This window comes from Thamnophis sirtalis, unplaced genomic scaffold (assembly GCF_051295495.1).
Source record: "Thamnophis sirtalis isolate CommonGarterSnake01/CBP01778 unplaced genomic scaffold, rThaSir2_p1.2 scaffold_3, whole genome shotgun sequence".
Classification (NCBI taxonomy): domain Eukaryota; kingdom Metazoa; phylum Chordata; class Lepidosauria; order Squamata; family Natricidae; genus Thamnophis; species Thamnophis sirtalis.
This window is the reverse complement of record NW_028261383.1, coordinates 17276175-17289196: the sequence shown is the minus strand read 5'-3', so window position 1 is coordinate 17289196 and position 13022 is coordinate 17276175. Positions and strand designations below refer to the sequence as shown.

At 46.1% G+C, this 13022-nt stretch overlaps 1 pseudogene across 1 annotated transcript in view; it reads right to left on the bottom strand.

Annotated features, from left to right (window-relative positions):
- LOC148047312 (uncharacterized) overlaps positions 1-12702 on the bottom strand; it is a 42410-nt pseudogene extending 29708 nt beyond the window's left edge. The window contains exon 1 of the transcript XR_015696119.1: positions 12522-12702. The product of XR_015696119.1 is annotated as an uncharacterized LOC148047312 (transcript). The remainder of the gene's footprint in view (positions 1-12521) is intronic.
- Between the last annotated feature and the right edge of the window lie 320 nt (positions 12703-13022).

Sequence of the window (13022 nt, the reverse complement as noted above, 5' to 3'; positions counted from 1 at the left end):
TGTTGCACTACAGGAACAGGATATGGATTTGCCTGCAGGGCCAAGTTGATGGTCGACTTATAGTCGGCACATATCCTCACCGATCCGTCGGGTTTGACCGGGAGGACTATAGGGGTTTCCCAAAGGGCATGATCTACGGGCTCTATTACCCCCTGCTCTATAAGCTTATCCAATTCAGCATCTACCTTTGCTCTCAATGCAAAGGGAACCCTACGTGCCTTCAGCCTAATAGGCGCGACCTGGGGATCGAGGCAAAGGGAAATGGGGGTGCCCTTATAACAACCTAATTTCCCATCGAACACATCTGCGAACTCATCCAAAACGCTATCTACGGCACGGGGAACTACCCTATGCACCCCTTCTATAGTGAGGCCCAAGACGGGGAACCAATCTAACCCCAGAAGAGCGGGCAGATTATCCTTAACAATTAAAACTGGAAGTTTCCCCTTAAAATCTCCGTATTCCACCCGAATGTGGAATATTCCTGCCGTGGGAATCCCATTTCCCTGGTAATCTAAGAGGGAGACCCCGGCAGGGCGCAATTTACTCTGAGGAACCCTGGGGCAAAGGCGGGAAAACAAAGCCCAAGATAGAAGGGAACGGGAAGACCCGGAGTCCACCTCCATTCGGCAAGGCTGACCTTCAAGACGAACGACGGTGCTAATTTTGCGACCGCCGGCAGGGACGTGGGAAGCCTGGTAGACTACGCACTCAGCACTGGGAAGCTGGTGGGTTGAATAGCAGTCCTCAGCTCGCCTCGCTGAACGTGGTTGTTGGCGGCGTTGCAATGTCTGACGCTGGTTGCTGGGCTGCATAAACGATGGGGCTGGCAAGAGAGCCCGGCAAACCTTGGCGAGGTGTCCTTCTCCTCGGCAACGGCGGCAGACAGCGGAACGAAACGGGCAGGATGCGCGGCTGTGGCGGCCGCCGCATCCACGGCAAGGCATGTTTGAGGCTGGCTGAACGGGCATCGATGGTTGCTGGTGTAGCCTCTGCTTCGGCTGCGTCCTCATCTGTCCGACGGTTTCCTCCTCCTCATCTTCCGCGGGGGAGAGGTCGTCTACGAGGTTCGTCTGATTGGAAGGCCCCACAGCGGTTTGCGCAGAGGTTTTCAGCTGGAGGCGTTCCATATCGGCTGTGGATTGTTCAGAGAGCTCTGCTGCTCGCGCAGTCTCCACAGCTTGCACCAAGGTAATTTTGTGGTTCCGAAACATACGGCTGCGCAATTGCACGTCGCGGACCCCACATACAAACTGCTCCACAAGATTCTCCTCCAGGTCTGCAAAATCACATTGGGCGGCCACTGTGCGCAATGCCTCGAGGAACTGACTGATGGATTCGCTGGGCTTCTGCACTCGGCGGCGAAAAGTGAAGCGACGAGCAATCAAGGAAGGTGAGGGAGCGTAATGGTCCCTCAACCTGGACATTAGCTCGTCCCACCCAAGTTTGTAGGCTGGCCTCGGAGCGGCCAGGGCTCTCGCAGAAGCAAACATGGAAGGCTCGCAGCAAGACAGAAAAAAGCTGCACTTCTCCTCGTCAGTCTGTGCCCTGTTCTTTGACGCGATTAAATAACATTCGAACCGCTCCATGAAGCCGTCCCAGGATTCTCCTGCAGACCCAAACGGCGCGAAAGGAGGAAGCGCTGTTGCCATTCTGATGCAAAAGCCAGGGAAAAGGAAGGAAGAAGCAGAGAAGATTTTTGTTCGCTGCCGGCGTTCCCGACCTGAAGAGCGTGGTTCAAACGCGGAGGCAAGCTGGTTTGTTCTTCTCTGTGGTCGCGGGAATCTTATCCCACCTTCGTCGCCAGTTTTGCATCTTGGAGCGAAGGAGGAGGACGCGACAAGAAGGTAGTAAAACAGCAACCTTTATTCAAGCAGAGTAAACTATGATTCAACGTGGCGTGGTTCGCGCCAAACATTTATACCCCCGGGTTTGAACAATGAGCCAATGGGGCGTCGAGTAACTCGGCCAATCGGGGAAGGGATTAAACCGGCTCCGCCCGCGAGCCAATCAGAAAGGGAGATCTTACTTCCCGCGCTAGTATTCAACAGCCACTATCAAAGTTTGATAAGTTTGTATCTTTGCCATCTCACCCGGCACCTTAGGATCCCATCCAGGATCCTGTTCCGGTGCCTCTTCCAAAATCTTCTGAGCCCGATCTATATCTGTATGATATCGTTCTCTAAAAACTTCCCGCATTCCTGCCTTACATTTCTCTCTCTCTTCTGCTGTTAGTAAGGTAGTCAACAACTGCTGTATATCCCGCCAATTGGGATTATGACTATGCATAATAGTTTGAAAAAGATCCGTCATTTCCGTGGGCTTAATGGACAACGGACCAAAATGCTGCCGCCAATTCAATAAATCCGTAGTCGAGAAGGGAATATATTGAAAACAAGGGCGATAATCAAGCTCACCCTGGGCCCACCTGTTGCTCTGTTACTCGTAATGGAAAAACTCCTTCCTTATCTTCTAGCAATGTATTTTCCCCTCTCTCGGCCTTTGCCCTTGCTGCCTCCAATTGCCTAGTAACTGCCCCTTCCCTTCTAAGTCCCGCAGCCCCTGAACCACCAATCGCAATCCTTTCTTCCCCATCACTAAAATCTTTCTCTTCCTTATCTTTGGGCTCCTTTCTCCCTTTTGCAGGTTCCTTCTTCCTTACTGTCCCTCCTGCTGCCTGGGAGTCTCCTGCCCCTACATCGCCCTCCACGTCCCCATCTCCACCGTCTGCAATAGCAGCAGCCATTGCCTGGGGCACAGGAATACCAGCGGCCCCCTGCTGTGGCGGAGGTGCAGACGCATAGGGAGGGGGAGGCCTTAAAAGTTCCTCTTCGTCCTGGACAAAAATCTTTTTCTTGTCCGGAGACACTTTTATCTCCGAAACCTTTACATCCTTAACACGTCTCGACCCTAGTCTCAACTTTCCTTTTTCCTTCGGTCTAGCCACACACAGGCGAACCATTTCAGCTTGACACTGCAATAGTTCATCGGCTTGCTCCGCTACGGCTACAGCATCTCCCCATTGATCTATATATGGAAACTGATTGGGATAGCGTTCCTCGTTTGCAGCAATTAACGAAGTTAAATCATCTATAATTTGGTTTTTAAAAGTTCCTCCCACCGGCCATTCTACCCCCATATGTGGCCACTGTTTTTGACACAAATAAATAAGTCTATCCTTGGTCAATTTGGGATAAGGGACTCTATATTCAGTATGATTAAAATAGGAATCAAATCCTTTTACCATGCAATCCAGCGGAGTGCTGGGGATGCTACCTCCTCCACCCATCCTATCACACTGTCTCCGGCCGTTAGCGCTGGACGTTCCAACAGCCACTAAACGGAACCGCGAAGACTTAACCACCCACACAACCTAACTGGACTTCGTTAGGACAGCCGTCCCGAGTCCGAGGAAGTGATCAGGTTCCTCCTTCTATCTTCAAATGAGATTGGTACAACACATTTATCAGGATACTCGCCTGAGACGTCTTCTTCCCAAGGATCCTGGCCAGGAAACAACAGCACTTTTCCTATTATTGCAGGGTTCTTGGACTCACAATGTGTTTCCCGTGGTGTAGTCGGGCTGCTGCTACTGCCTCCCGGGATAAAAAAATTCCCGTGGTGCCTGGAAGGTATTTCAGGAGCAGCAGCCCCACAACCCCAAAGGGGCAAAGTGGTCCTCAGCAAAATATTGCCTTAGCTTCTCTGTCCCATCTAAGGGTGCCAGAAAATGTAGTAGAATTAAGAGACAATCAAGCCAAGCGATGCAATATAGGAAAAGTTTATTGAACGCGCAGGTTCAAACATGCCAAACAAGCACAAACGTTTGAACCCCGAAAGGTTCTTAAAGACATACATTTATAGTGCAAATTACGTAAACATCTGTAGAGGCAGGATCTAAGCATATAAGGTAATAAGAGGAACCAAAAATGTCTATGCCAGATGGCTAACGGTTACTATTCCAAAAATATATCCAAGGTCAGCACATTATAGATCATGTGTGACATATAGGGAGGCTTAGAGAAGCAAAACAAGAAACATCTTGCAGAATAACAGGAAACTCACTGTCTGGGTTTGCTTGTTCCCAGATGCATAAAAATACTTACTGACCCTTCAGCAACTGTTTTCTGCTAATGATGCAAAACCTCGACTTTGATCAGAATATTTGATATTGAATATTGACTATATAACTTTGGCCATAATTAGGTCTATCAGACTACCTTACCAATACCCCCTGTGGGGAGGTAAATGAGTAGTGAATGTCATGTCTCTGTTTTGGGAGATTGTGTATGAGGTCTATGTGACACAGGAAGGCCAGGTACTTTGGGATGATCAATAAATTGTAGCTGGGAAGGATAGCTGGGAAGACAAAATATTGCCTCCCCCTTCCCTCATACTAAACTTTTGCTTTCAGGGAACTAAAACAACCTTCAAAGCTTCAACAGGAGGAAAATTGCCCTGACATTTTCCTCCTCAAAAAATTAAATTTGGGGCTACCCCCCTGATGTAACTTATGCTAGGGAAATCATATTGGAAACAGCTGCCTAGGTTCTCCAGCTTTATATGCTGTGGCCGTAAACACGAGACCAATTTGGTTCCCTATAAAAGGTTTCCCTCCCGCTCCTTGACTCCAAGGAAAAGGAAAACAAATTGAGCACACAGAGTATATACAGTAATTAATCGTCTCTTTGCAGTAGCAAGGCGTTCCAAAAACACATGCTGTGAATAAAATTTCCTAGTGTGGAAAGTTATCACTCAGCCCTCTCCCAGAAAAATGAAATATCCTAGGAAAAATTGAAAAGGCAGAATATTATATTTCCCTGGATGTGAAAAGGAGAAATGTTTTAAAGAGAAACTTCCTGCAGCTTCCTGCCTCCCACCTTTTGTCAATGGGCAATTAAGAAGGCCAAGCTAGTCCCTTTACATAATAAAGAGTTCTCCCCTTCAGCTCCAGGGGGATGGGATTAAGGCATGATAATATTGGCCCTTTACCCAACTCGCCACATGGCATCTGAGAGCTCAACCAAACCTGGATTCAAAACGCAGCCTAGAGAGTTGCCCCTGCGTGGCCCCATGGGAGTCTGACAACCAATCAGAATACAAGCTCAAGATCAAAGGCCAGAGGGGGCATAAAACCAAGGACTCAGGTTCTCCGGCCCTTCTCTTCTTCTCCACCAACATTGAAGCATGTGATCCCCTTTTCTGTTCAGGACTCAAGCCATGTGGTCCTGTCCACCATTAAAACCATCCAAGCATCCTCCATGTCTCCAGTATCTTTTCCCCCACTTGGAGCCGAACCCAGAAGGACATTTCTTTCAACACTAGGATTGTTCCTTTGACAAGAATGCCCTCAAATGCATTATTTAGGTTAAATCCAAACTAAAATAGAAAGGAAAATCACTGAAATTTTACACACACACACACACACACACACACACACACACACACACACACACACACACGAAAGCCGGAATTTCGGAGGTGGATAGGACCTTAGAGTATTTTCTGGTTGTCCAATTTCCTCTTAAAAACCTCCAGTAATGAAGCACCCACAGCTTCTGGAGACAACCACACATTCTATTGTCCTTTGCTAATGAATAAGAAAAGGCTAACTAGCCTTCTCCCACCAGGTCTTAGAAATTGCTTAACACAAACACACATATACACACACCATGAAGCATCATTTCCAGACTGGTGGAGGTTTTTGTACCTTTAAATTTCCACTTTTTTTCCCCTGGGGCAGTAGAGTAGAGTAGAGTAGAGTAGAGTAGAGTAGAGTAGAGTAGAGTAGAGTAGAGTAGAGTAGAGTAGAGTAGAGTAGAGTAGAGTAGAGTAGTAGAGTAGAGTAGAGTAGAGTAGAGTAGAGTAGAGTAGAGTAGAGTAGAGTAGATAGAGTAGAGTAGTTTATTAGCCAAGTGTGATTGGACACACAAGAAATTTGTCTTTGGTGAATATGCCTTCAGTGTACATAAAGAAAAATAAAATAGTAGAATAGTGGCATCCTTGCTGCACCAAGCTCAGAAAGCAGCAATGATCCCACTCTCCCCCACACCTACTCTACTCTACTCTACTCTACTCTACTCTACTCTACTCTACTCTACTCTACTCTACTCTACTCTACTCTACTCTACTCATTTCTATTTCAATTCTAACAAGTTTAGCTTCTCTCTCTTGAAAATGTAAGCTAGCATAAGGCATTATAATGCAAGCTAGCTTTAGCTTTCAAACAGTTCATTTAGTGACCAAAGTTACAATGGCATTGAAAAAAGTGACTGATGACCATTTTCACACTTAGCGACCATTTTCACACTTATTGACCATTGCAGCATCCTCATGGTCATGTGATCAAAATTTTGGCAACAGATTCATATTTATGATGCTTTCAGTGTCGTGGGGTCATGTAATCGCGTTGTGTGACCTTTTGACAAAATATAAATTGTATTGTATTTGTATTTATTTGTCTTGTATGCCGCCCACTCCCGAAGGACTCCGGGCGGCTCACAATAGACAAGGGAAGGGGAAATAACTAGACAAAGACAACACTTTAAAAAAACGCAACATTCACAGTTTCCGTGGGGCTGGATGTTTCACAAGCCCCCCGGCCTGCTGGAGCAGCCAGGACTTGGTGGCTTTGCGGAAGGCTGGGAGGGTAGTAAGAGTCCGGATCTCCATGGGGAAGTCATTCCAGAGGGCTGGAGCTGCAACAGAGAAGGCTCTCCCCCGGGGAGTCGCCAGCCGACATTGGCTGGCGGATGGAATCCGGAGGAGACCTAACCTGTGAGATCTAATCGGTCTATGGGAGGTAATTGGCAGGAGGCGGTCTCTCAGGTACCCAGGTCCGTTGCCATTTAGGGCTTTATAGGTAGCGACCAACACCTTGAAGCAGATCCGGAGACTAATGGGTAGCCAATGCAGCTTGCGGGGGATAGGTGTGATGCGGATGTACCTGGGTGCACCCACAATCGCTCGCGCGGCTGCATTCTGGACTAATTGAAGTCTTCGAGCACTCTTCAAGGGCAGCCCCATGTAGAGCGCGTTACAATAATCCAGTCTTGAGGTCACAAGGGCGTGAGTGACTGTCTGAAGTGCCTCCCGATCCAGGTAGGGTCGCAATTGGTGCACCAGGCGAACCTGGGCAAAGGTCCCCCTGGTCACAGCCGACAAATGGTGTTCTAAAGTCAGCTGGGGATCCAGGAGGACTCTCAAATTGCGAACCCTCTCTGAGGAGCATATAATTTCAACCCCCAGCCTGAGAGATGGAATAATTGGCCAATCTTTGGGAGGGAACATCAGAAGCCACTCGGTCTTGTCTGGATTGAGTGCCAACTTGTTTGCTCCCATCCAGACCCTAACAGCCTCCAGGCACTGGCACATCACTTCTACTGCTTCGCTGAGTTGGCACAGGGCAGACAGATACAACTGCGTATCGTCTGCATGTTGGTGGTACTTAATCCCATGCCGGCATATGATCTCACCCAGTGGCTTCATGTAGATGTTAAATAGGAGGGGGGACAGGACTGAGCCCTGCGGCACCCCATAATTGAGTGGCCTTGGGGTCGATCTCTGCCCTCCGACCAACACCGACTGCGACCTGTCCGAGAGGTAGGAGGAGAACCACCGAAGGACGGTGCCTCCCACTCCCACCTCTCGCAACCGTCACAGAAGGATACCATGGTCGATGGTATCGAAGGCCGCTGAGAGGTCAAGGAGCACAAGGATAGAGGGGTGACCCCTATCCCTGGCCCGCCAGAGATCATCGATCAGCGCGACCAAAGCAGTTTCCGTGCTGTAACCAGGCCTGAAGCCCGACTGAAAGGATAAAGTTTTTAATCAAGCCGCCCCCCCCCCTCCCACCGAGCAATGGTGTCCCTCTTTACCAATCTGAAAATCTGGTCACCTTATACAAACCTCCGTTTGTACTAACACACTTGTTCTTATCTGGAGCTAGTCTCCAGCTCTTTATCAGTTTAGGAATGTTAAAAACTAATAAACCTGAGCATCCTTTTCAAAGAGAGGAAATAAATCAAAGTAAAATACAAAGTAACTCTGTTAGTTAGCCAATTACAAAGCCCCTGTCATTTGTCTCTCACATGAGACCAAACTGGTTACCTATAAAAGGTTTCCATTCCCCATCCTTGATTCCAAGGAAAAGGAAAATATATTGAGCACACAGAACATACAGTAATTAACCATCTCTTCTGCAGTAGCAAGGAGTTCCAAAAACACATGCTGTAAATAACATTTCCTAGGGTTGCTCCTTTGATCAGAATGCCTTCAAGTGCATCATTTGGGATAAATCCAAACTAAAAAGCAAAGGAAAATCTATTTATTTTATTAGTTTTATTTATTTAGTTTGTCACTGATGTACAAAATAACCAGGGGAAAAATAAACATGAATAAGAACACAGGAAATGGGTACAAATAAATGGGGACAGCAGGGCAGGGATGTTAGCCACGCTGGTGCGCTTATGCATGCATGCCCCCTTCACGGACCTCTTAAAAAAGGGGGTGACATTTTTTACACACATACAAAACAGAATATCATAGTTGGATGGGACCTTTGAGGGGCAAATAACATGGTTTTTGTTATTTGCCCCTCAAAGGGTTGCCCCTCATAGTTAGTTTGTATTTTAATCTGATTTATATTCTTTCTTTTAAAGTGAGGTTCAAGATTCATTAGCTTTTAACATTCCTAACCTGATAAATAAGCTGGAGACTAGTTCCTGATAAGAAAATTTGTTAGTACAAATTGGGGCCTGACTTATCTCTTGTGAACCCTAAACAACCGTTCTCCTTACAATGTATTCCACCCCCAGAAGTCATTTTAATAAACACTCATGCTATTATCCTGTCCTAAAGCAGACGTAAAGTGAGATTTGGACATTAAGTGTGAAACCTACTGGGTCAGACTGGACAGCCTCTGAGAGCCCCCTTTACTTCTATATTAAAAGCCACATAGACAGAGTTGCAACTTGCAAAAGAAACAGGAAGCCAGTGCCTAACCACAAGATGTCAAAGGTCCAAGGTTCAATTAAAGTTCGTTAATGACACGTACCCCATAAACAAAAGGAGAAGTAAGATCCCATCTCCTTATAAGGATTTCTCCTCAAGGTAACCACTAAGAAATGTGTTAAGTATTTCCAGGTTGCAATGCTTTTGAGAATGTATAAGAACACGTGCTTCGATAATTAAGGTTGTTCAGAACTTGCAATGCTAAGCCATGGGCTAGCTTTCTGAACCTGGCTGCCAAATAAACTTTTCCTGTATCCTGAGAAGTCTAACGCCTGTCATTTTCTGCAACAGTCCAATCCACTTTACTCATTCAGACTTCTTTGTTATGTTAACTATGGAAGGGGGTGTAAGCTAAAGATCAGGATCTCCTCTTTGAATGAGAGGAATCCCTTTTGTCTGAATAGTCTGATGAATTGTAATAAGAGAGAGCCGAGGTGGTGCAGTGGTTAAATGCAGCACTGCAGGCTACTTCAGCTGACTGCAGTTCGGCTGTTCAAATCTCACCATCTCAGGGTTGACTCAGCCTTCCATCCTTCCGAGGTGGGTAAAATGAGGACCCAGATTGTTGGGGGCAATATGCTGACTCTGTAAACCGCTTAGAGAGGGTGAAAGCCCTATGAAGCGGTATATAAGTCTAACTGCTATTGCTATTGCTACTGCTATAAAATGATCTTCCTGTCTCGGTTTGTCTCATTGGGAAATATGCACACCGAGGCACGAGCCTGAAAAAGGCATATTTGGTTAAGGTTAAGACCTGATTATGGCTAACAGTTCTATAGTCCATGTTTAATATCAAATACTCTGATCAAAGTTGAGGTTTTGCACCATTAAGCAGAAAACAATTGCTGACAGTTGCTGAAGTGGCAGTAAATATTTTTACACATCTGGGAACAAGTAGACCCAGACAGGGAATTTCCTGTTATCTTACAAGATGTGTCCTGTTTTTGTCACGCATGATCTATAAGGTGCTGACCATGTATATTTTAGGAATAGTAACTGTTGGCCATCTGGCATAGACAGTTTTGGTTCCTCTCATTACCTTATATGCTTAGATACTACCTCTATAGATGATGCCGTAATCTGCACTATAAATGTATGGCTTTAAGAACCCTTCGGGGTTCAAACTTTGATGCTTGTTTGGCATGTTTGAACCTGCGCATTCAATAAACTTTTCCTATATTGCATCGCTTGGCTTCATTGTCTCCTCATTCTACTACATTTTCTGGCACCCTTCAGATGGGACAGAGAAGCTAAGGCAATATTTTGCTGAGGGCCACTTTGCCCCGTTGGGGTGTGGGGCTGCTGCTCCTTGACTTCCAGGCGCCACGGGTCTTCTTTTACCCCGGGAGGCGGCAACAGCAGCCCGACTACACCAAGGGGGACACACATTGTGAGTCCAAGAACCCTGCAAACTTAGGAAAGGAGCTGTGGTGTTTCCTGGCCAGGATCCTTGGGGAGAAGACGTCTCAGGCGAGTATCTTGATAATTGTATTGTACCTATCTCGTTTGAAGATAGAAGAGGGGGCCTGATCACCTCCCTGGACTCGGGACGGCGTTCCTAATGAAGTCCGTATAGGTTGTGTGGGTGGTTAAACCAGCGCAGTTCCTGCAGGTGGCCATTGAGTTCCGGCTTCTGGGGCCTCAGGTCGCTGGTAGTGTGTTAGGATGGGTGGAGGAAGCAGCATACCCAGCACTCCGCTGGATTGCATGGTAAAAGGATTTGATTCATATTTTAACCATACTGACTATAGAGTCCCTTATCCAAAACTGACCAAGGATAGACTTATTTACTTGTGTCAGAACCAGTGGCCACATATGGGGGTGGGATGGCCAACGGGAGGAACTTTTCAAAACCAAATTATAGGTGATTTGACTTCGTTAATTGCTGCTAACGAAGAACGCTATCCCAATCAGTTTCCATATATAGATCAGTGGGGAGATGCTGTAGCAGGGCAAGCCGATGAATTATTACAGTGTCAAGCTGAAATGGTTCGCCTGTGTGTGGCTAGACCGAAGGAAAAGGGGAAGTTGAGGTTAGCGTCGAGACGTGTCAAAAATGTAGCGGCTCCAGGGATAAAGGAGTCTTCGGACAAGAAAAAGATTTTTACCCAAGACGAGGAGGAACTTTTCAGGCCTCCCCCTCCCTATGCATAGGCACCTCTGCCACCGCAGGGGGCTGTAGGCATTCCTGTGCCCCAGGCAATGGTTGCTGCTGTTGCGGACGGTGGAGATAAGGATCTGGAAAGTGCTGTGGGGAACTGTTGTTAAACAATTAACTACGGAAATGCGTCAATTAACTAATAATCCTGACCAGGTGTGGCGTGGATTCAATATTAAAGATGTCTTTGGTTCCTGGTTTCCCAAATTACCTGGCTTACAAGCTATAGTTGCCTTGATAGGCTTGATTGCTGCAGGATGTGTATTAATCCCTTGTGTTTTACCCATTTTTGTGCGTACTATTTCTAATAGTTTATCCTTAATAGCAGAGCGAAAAGCAACAGCACAGGTAATGGCTTTATGGGAATATGAAAAAATGCAGCCTGTGGGAGAACCATCAAATGAACCTGAGTATGTGACTCTTCTGGAAGTGTCAGATGAGTCACAAAGGGGGGACTAAGGTGGGCTAAAAGACCTAATTATGGCTAACAGTTCTATAGTCCATGTTTAATATCAAATACTCTGATCAAAGTTGAGGTTTTGCACCATTAAGCAGAAAACAATTGCTGACAGTTGCTGAAGTGGCAGTAAATATTTTTACACATCTGGGAACAAGTAGACCCAGACAGGGAGTTTCCTGTTATCTTACAAGATGTGTCCTGTTTTTGTCACGCATGATCTATAAGGTGCTGACCATGTATATTTTAGGAATAGTAACTGTTGGCCATCTGGCATAGACAGTTTTGGTTCCTCTCATTACCTTATATGCTTAGATACTACCTCTATAGATGATGACGTAATCTGCACTATAAATGTATGGCTTTAAGAACCCTTCGGGGTTCAAACTTTGATGCTTGTTTGGCATGTTTGAACCTGCGCATTCAATAAACTTTTCCTATATTGCATCGCTTGGCTTCATTGTCTCCTCATTCTACTACATGGTCATCACCTTAGAAGTCTTCTCCTCCAACCCCCTTCTGAAAAAAAAATGCTTGTCCAATTTCCTCTTAAAAACCTCCAGATAAGAAACCCCCCCAGCTTCCGAAGACAATCATCCCATTGATTAATTAGCCTCTGAGTCAGGAAATCTTCCTTAGTTCTAGATTGGTTCTCTCCCTGATTAATTCCAGTTATTGGTCACGGTTCTGTCTTGTAGTACTTGTTTTGTTTTGTTTTATTTTGAGGGAAAGAAGAGGAAGAGATCGGAAGCCACAGTGCCTCTTCCTTCCCAGGCAACAGTTCCAAGCAGGAAAAAAAAATGGTCAAAAAGTACAGAAATAAACTTGCAATCCCTCCCACCCACCTTTTCTACTGAGATACAATTCCCAAAGGCAACATGAGATTTGCATTACCTTGAATATGCTGTCCAGGAGTTAATCTTGGCTACATCATCCCTGGAGTCTTTGGCAGGCAGAAAGAAATCACACTCAGACGTTCACGAAGGTGTAGAAAAGAAAATCCCCAAAGCCAATTTTCAAAACAAAATTTTACACTAATAACAGATTTCTTACATTCACTTTCATTCCTCCCTCTGTCTCACCAATGCTGGTTGTGCTGTCCCAACAGTCTATAGCTAATGTAGGAATTAAGAGCTGCCTCCTTTAAGAAACTACCTCATGGGAAATGTAACTGCCACGTGGGAAATGTAGGCAGAACTGCCTTGTGGGAATTGTAGTTCCATAACATGTGGCCACATCTGGGTTCCCTGATTGGGCAGCAGCGTACTCTGCCCGGGAAAATTGATTTATTACTGACCATTCACTGAATCGCCTTTCGTTCGACCAGAAAAGCAGCTTTGTGCCAGCAGCATGAGTTAGAGAAATTAATGTCTTTTTACACTACAGCAGTGTTTC